Consider the following 6,671-nt stretch of genomic DNA (forward strand, 5'->3'; position numbering starts at 1 on the left):
AAGAACAGGAGGAACAGAAAGGGAGGTGGGGTTGCACTGTATGTGAAAAATACATATCTCTGCACAGAAATACAGGAGGATGAGTTTGGTAGCCCCATCGAGAGCATCTGGATCAAAATAAATGGAGCATTTATTTGGGACTTCAATTTCCCCAATATTTGTTGGGAGACAAATTCTGCAAAACATGGCCCCTCCAGGAAATTCCTGACTTGTGTGGCAGATAACTTCCTCCTACAGAAAGTAGAGGAAGGAACTAGAGGATCGGCTATCCTTGACTTGATCCTAACCAACAGAGATGATTTAGTGGATAAAGTAGCAGTTACAGGAACTCTGGGGGAAAGCGACCATGTTGCACTTGAGTTCTTGGTTCTAAAGGAAGCAAAAGCTGAGTGTAGCCAAACATGTACCCTGGATTTTAGGAAAGCTGATTTTAATAAACTCAGAACAATGATCAGTAAGGTCTCATGGCAAGCGACGCTAACGAGAAAAGGAGTCCAAGATGGGTGGGAGCTTTTAAAAAAGGAAATTCTCAAGGCACAATCACAAACAATTCCAACAAGAAGAAAAGGAGGAAGACAACAGAAGAAGCCAATGTGGCTTCACAAAAAGCTTAGGGATGACCTAAAAACAAAAAGGACACATATAAGAAGTGGAAAGAAGGCCAATTAACAAAGGAAGAGTACAGGCAGGTAGCACAGAATTGCAGGGATGGCGTCAGGAAGGTTAAAGCTGAGAATGAGCTGAGGTTAGCGAGGGATGCTAAAAACAACAAAAAGGCTTTCTTCAGCTACATGCATAGTAAAAGGCAGAGGAAAGAAATGGTTGTTCAACTATTAAATAAGGATGGCAAAACGATAACGGATGAGAAAGAAAAGGCAGAGGTGCTCAATTCCTACTTTGGCTTAGTCTTCTCCCAAAAGAGGGTCTATGACCCCCCTGGCAAAGGCGAAGTACAGGCTGAAGGGGCAGGATTGCAGCTTGAGATCGAAAGGCATATGGTCAAGGAACACCTCATTACTTTGAATGAGTTCAAATCTCCAGGGCCAGATGAACTGCACCCTAGAGTAATAAAGGAACTGGTAGAAGAACTCTCAGAACCGCTGTCTATTCTCTTTGAGAAATCATGGAGGACGGGGGAAGTGCCAGATGACTGGAGGAGGGCTAATGTTGTCCCTATCTTCAAAAAGGAAAGAGGAGGAACCTGGGAACTACAGGCCAGTCAGTCTGACATCAATCCCAGGGAAAATTCTGGAGCAGATGATAAAGCAATCCATCTGGAAGCACCTTGAAAACAATGCCGTGATTACTCAGAGCCAACATGGATTTGTCAAAAACAAGTCCTGCCAGACAAATCTGATCTCATTTTTTGATCAAGTCACCTCCCTTGTGGACTGTGGGACTGCTGTAGACATCATATACCTCGACTTCAGCAAAGCTTTCGACAAAGTGCCCCATGATATCCTGATGAGCAAACTAGCTCGAAGTGGGCTAGATGAAACAACAATCAGGTGGATCCACAGTTGGCTACAGAATCGGACTCAAAGAGTGCTTACCAATGGGACCTTCTCAAACTGGGCAGAAGTAACGAGTGGGGTACCGCAGGGCTCAGTCCTGGGCCCAGTGCTCTTCGACATTTTATTAATGACTTGGAGGAGGAGGTGCAGGGAATGCTGATCAAATTTGCAGATGACACAAAATTGGGTGGGATACATAATACTTTGGAAGACAGAAACAAAATTCAAAGTGATCTTGATAGGCTGGAGCGCTGGGCAGAAAACAACAGAATGACATTTAATAGGGATAAATGCCAAGTTCTGCACCCAGGAAAAAGAAACCAAATGCACAGTTACAAGACGGGGGATACGTGGCTCACCACAAGCGAGAAGGATCTTGGAATTGTTGTCGATCACAAGCTGAATATGATCCAACAATGTGATGTGGCTGCAAAAAAGGCAAATGCTATTTTGGGCTGCATTAATAGAAGCATAGCTTCCAAATCCCAGGAAGTACTAGTTCCCCTCTACTCAGCACTGGTTAGGCCTCATCTGGAGTACTGTGTCCAGTTCTGGACACCACACTTTAAGAAGGATGCAGACAAACTGGAGAGGGTTCAGAGGAGGGCAACAAAGATGATCAGGGGACTGGAAACAAAGCCCTATGAAGAGAGACTGAAAGAACTGGGCATGTTTAGCCTTGAGAAGAGAAGACTGAGGGGAGATATGATAGCTCTCTTCAAGTACTTGAAAGGTTGTCACAGAGAAGAAGGCCAGGATCTCTTCTTGATCATCCCAGAGTGCAGGACACGGAATAATGGGCTCAAGTTACAGGAAGCCAGATTCTGGCTGAACATCAGGAAAAACTTCCTGACTGTTAGAGCAATACGACAATGGAACCAATTCCCTAGGGAGGTGGTGGTTCTCCCACACTGATGGCTTTCAAAGCGAGGCTGGACAGCCATCTGGATTCCTGCATTGAGCAGGGGGTTGGAAGTTGGCCTTGTGAAGTGGAAATGTAGGGATGGGGGTTGTTATCCCATCCCTACACTTACAATTTTCTAACATTTCCAAAGCAGATTCCACAAAAATATTTTGCTCTGTATTAGGATCATAGATAGTCCCCAAGGTGAGTTTTTCTGTGACAATGTATCCCTTAAGAAATAAAAATCTCCCTTTACTATCTTTATGAATACCTTCTACTTCAAAGTCAATATCTTTAAAAAATATATATATAGCTACCCCTGTAGCATTAGACAAACCTTTTGCAGCATAAGTCTCCTATATCAGGAAAATAAAGCAGTTTATCCAGGGGGGTGTTTCTACCTGCAATTTACTCACAGCTGGCTGTGTGTTGAGGTTGTTAGGGATACATGACATCATGGCCATCCAGCAGCCACCCTGTAGCTTAAAAAAACCAGATTTCCTGAGACTGCTTGAAGTCCAATTCTTTTCCTTAAGTCGGGTTCTCCCAGTATAGTTGCCGTGTGCTCCAACCCCCTGTAATGGCCCCAGGCCTGTAACCAAGTCACCTGTAGTTTTAGAGGGGCGTAGAGATCCATAATGCTCTCTTTAGTTTCATTATTAGTGCAATTATCTTGCTAGTGGGCCTCTTGGCTGGTAAGATGAGTCAAAGGTCGATATCGCCACCTCAGCACATTCCATGCTACCGAGCTCTGAATTTTATCAGGGCCTGGGAAGCCCTTGAGAAGTGAGGCTATGTTTATAGGTGTCTCTGCTGGGAAAGTTCTGATTGTTTCCCTTCTGACGGGGGGCTGTTAGTCTATGCTGGGAAAGTTGCAGATGAAGGCTTGCTTCTGTCATGCTGCCTCACTGCTAACATGTATGGTATAAAACCCATTGTACCCCTTGGCTCTGTGTTCAGAGAAGCTGTCTGATCCAAACATTGGGTACGCCTGCACACTTTAAGTACTCAATAAAGTCTCCTTGTAAGCAAACCTGGATCTGGCTTATCACTATCTCGCCACCTCCAAACCTTAGCAGCCCACAGCTGGGGCAAACACCCCCACATTTACCTTGGGTATGCTAGCCCTGCCCAGGGGTGTGCCTGTCACTGTGACCCTGGTCAAGGAGTGTTTCTTGTCCCTGCACAAGCCAATTAGTGTCTCCTCAGAATTAACTCCCATTGAGCTGAATGACGCTTGTCCTCTGAATACCCACATCAGAACTTCCAGAGACCCCCCTCAATTGATGTGGCATGGTTTAAAGCACAATTCCCTAAGTGTGGTAAAGTGCAATCTCAAGGCTCTGATTCTCCTTTGTTTGGTTTAATAGAGATCCTGCGGGTTGAAATGGGGGCTGGTTTCCATCTTTGTGTTTACTGCTCTCTTTCCCACAACAAGCCCATTAGTGTCTCCTCAGAAGTAACTCCACCTTGTAGTCAATAAGGCTTGCCCTCTGAATGCCCACATCAGAACTTACAGAGATCCCCCACAATGGACATGGCACAGTTTAAAGCTCAATTCCCTAAGTGCAGTAAAGTGCGATCTCGAGGCTCCGATTCGCCTTTTAGTTGATTGCCTTAGGAATAACTTCAACCCTTTGTTATAGAGATCCTGCAGGTTAAAACAGAGGCTGGTTTCCCGTCTTTGGGTTCTCCCCCCCCCAACTCATTCCCAGCACAAGCATATGTGAGTCTACTCAGAAGTAAGTCCCACTGTGCTCAGTGAGGCTTGCTCCTGAAATGCAGGTACATCTGGACTTTCGGGGGAAAGGAGAAAATGCAGGGAAGCCTCTCTTATTGGTTGAACAGCCCCTGCCAGTCAGATGATATTAACTCTAACCCCCACCTCCACCAGGAAGTATGTTCCGTGAAGCGATTTTTACTTGTGGAGCCCTGCATGGACCCAAGCACAACAAAAATTTATTTCTTTTTTTAAAAATCTGGTATTTCTCCATTTGCTTCTCCTTCCATTGTCATGGAAACACGGCCTTTCTTATGAGTCTCTTGAAGAAAAATAATGTTTAGTTTAGTTTGCATAATCACTTTATAGTAGATCCTAAGCCCTTTATATTAAATGTTATAGTTTTTATTTCAGCCATTATAATTCTTCATCCTGAACCTATTTTTATATCTTCCTTTCAAACCTTTTTGTTTCTTTAATCCCCCCTCAGGTTTCCCATGGGGTATTTAACTAATAGCTGTAATGTAACAAGAACATAAAACTAATTTAAACCTTTCAGTGTTAGTACAGAGTTAGTACAGAATTAGACAGCCATCTTCGTTGAAAAATGACTCTGCCCACGGTGACTAAGCCCTTCTGAATTGCTCATGATGGTGAATCTTCACCTTCTGTCATGAAAGACAGCATGATGTAGCCTAGGAAGTCCACGGTCTCTTGATGGAAGGCACATTTTTCTAGTTTTGCATATAGTCAGTGCTCCCTAAGGTTCTGCAAGACCAGGCAGACATGCTGGAGGTGTTCCTCGGGGGTTTTCGGAAAACCTCAAGATATCATCCAGGTAGGCCACCACAAAATGATCTAGCATATCACAGAGGACATCATTGATGAAGTGCTGGAAGGTAGCAGAGGCGTTACAGAGTCCAAAAGGCATCACTAGGTACTCAAAATGGCCATACCAGGTGGAAAATGCTGCCTTCCATTCGTCACCCTCCTGAATTCTCACCAAATTGTAGGCTCCCCAAAAATCCAATTTAGTAAAAATCTTGCCCCCTGTAGTTGTTCAAAGAGCTCCAGAATAAGGGGCAGGGGGTACTGGTTCTTGACCGTGACTTCATTTAACTTCCGGTAGTCAGTGCAGCAACATGACCTCCAATCCTTTTTCACAAAGAAGATTGGGGCTCCAGCTGGGGAGGTCGAAGGGCGTATGAACCCCCTGGCCAGGTTATCTTGGAGGTATTCCCGCAGAGCTTCTAATTTGGGGGCTGCAAGCAAGTATATCCACCCAAATGGAATCTCTGCACCTGGTTGCAGATTGGTGGGACAGTCGTAGGGCCGATGTGGAGGCAGAGCCTTGGCCCCCTTCTTCTCAAAGACGTTTGTGAGGTCTTGGTACTGAGCTGGGAGGGTGACTGGATCTTGGGGCTGGGTTTCCCCCACAGCAGTACCATGGAGCATGGGCAGAGGTGCCCCCGGGGCTAGTGGATTTTGTGCTCCCATACAGAAGTTCTGACTGGAAGCAGATCTCCTGGTAAAGAGGAGACTCAAACATGAGGGCCCGCTGGCTCCAGGAAATGGTGGGGTCATGTTTAATTAACCATGGAATCACCAAAACCACTGGATAATGTGGGGTCCCAATGAGATCACAAGAGAACAGTTCCTGATGACCGGGAGCGGCCAGCATCTCCAAGGGGCATGTCTCATGTGTGACAGCCCCAGATAACAGGGGTGAGCCACCAAGCCCCTCCACTGGTACAGGAATGGGCTTAGCTTGACTAGAGATATGGAAATCCTTCACAAAGGACAAGTCCATGAAGTTGTAGAGGCCATGGTAGACTCTGGGGCCTCCTCCTTCGATGAGCCTGCCTTGCAGGAGGAGAAGCTGGATCAGAATAAAAAAATGGGGGTTGGAAGTAGGGGTTGTTGGCACATGTCAGATTACAAACAGATACTCAAAGTAATCAAAACAGAGGTTAAGCAGGATTCCTGGAAGCTGACTACTACCCCATATGTACAGTGCTGGCAGGAGCCTCTAAATAATCAATAATTTCAATAGTTTGCATTCAACTATCCACATTCTGTTCCTAATCAGACTCAAAGAGTGCTTATCAATGGGATCTTCTCCAACTGGGGAGAGGTAACGAATGGACTAGGACAGGGCTCAGTCCTGGGCCCAGTGCTCTTCAACATTTTTATTAATGACTTGGAGGAGGAGGTGCAGGGAATGCTGATCAGATTGGCAGATGACATAAAATTGGGTAGAGTAGCCAATACCCTCGGGGACAGAAACAAAATTCAAAGTGACCTTGATAGGCTGGAGCACTGGGCAGAAAACAACAGAATGACATTTAATAGGGATAAATGCCAAGTTCTGCACCTAGAAGAAACCAAAGGCACAGTTACAAGACGGGGAATACTTGGCTCAACAATACTACAAGCAAGAAGGATCTTGGAAATGAACATCACAAGCTGAATATAAGCCAACAATGTGATGTGGCTGCAAAAAAGGCCAATGCTCTTTTCGGCTGCATTAATA

The sequence above is a fragment of the Heloderma suspectum genome, chromosome 2, assembly GCF_057233095.1.
Source record: "Heloderma suspectum isolate Gila_16-S chromosome 2, 16-S_ref, whole genome shotgun sequence".
Taxonomy (NCBI): domain Eukaryota; kingdom Metazoa; phylum Chordata; class Lepidosauria; order Squamata; family Helodermatidae; genus Heloderma; species Heloderma suspectum.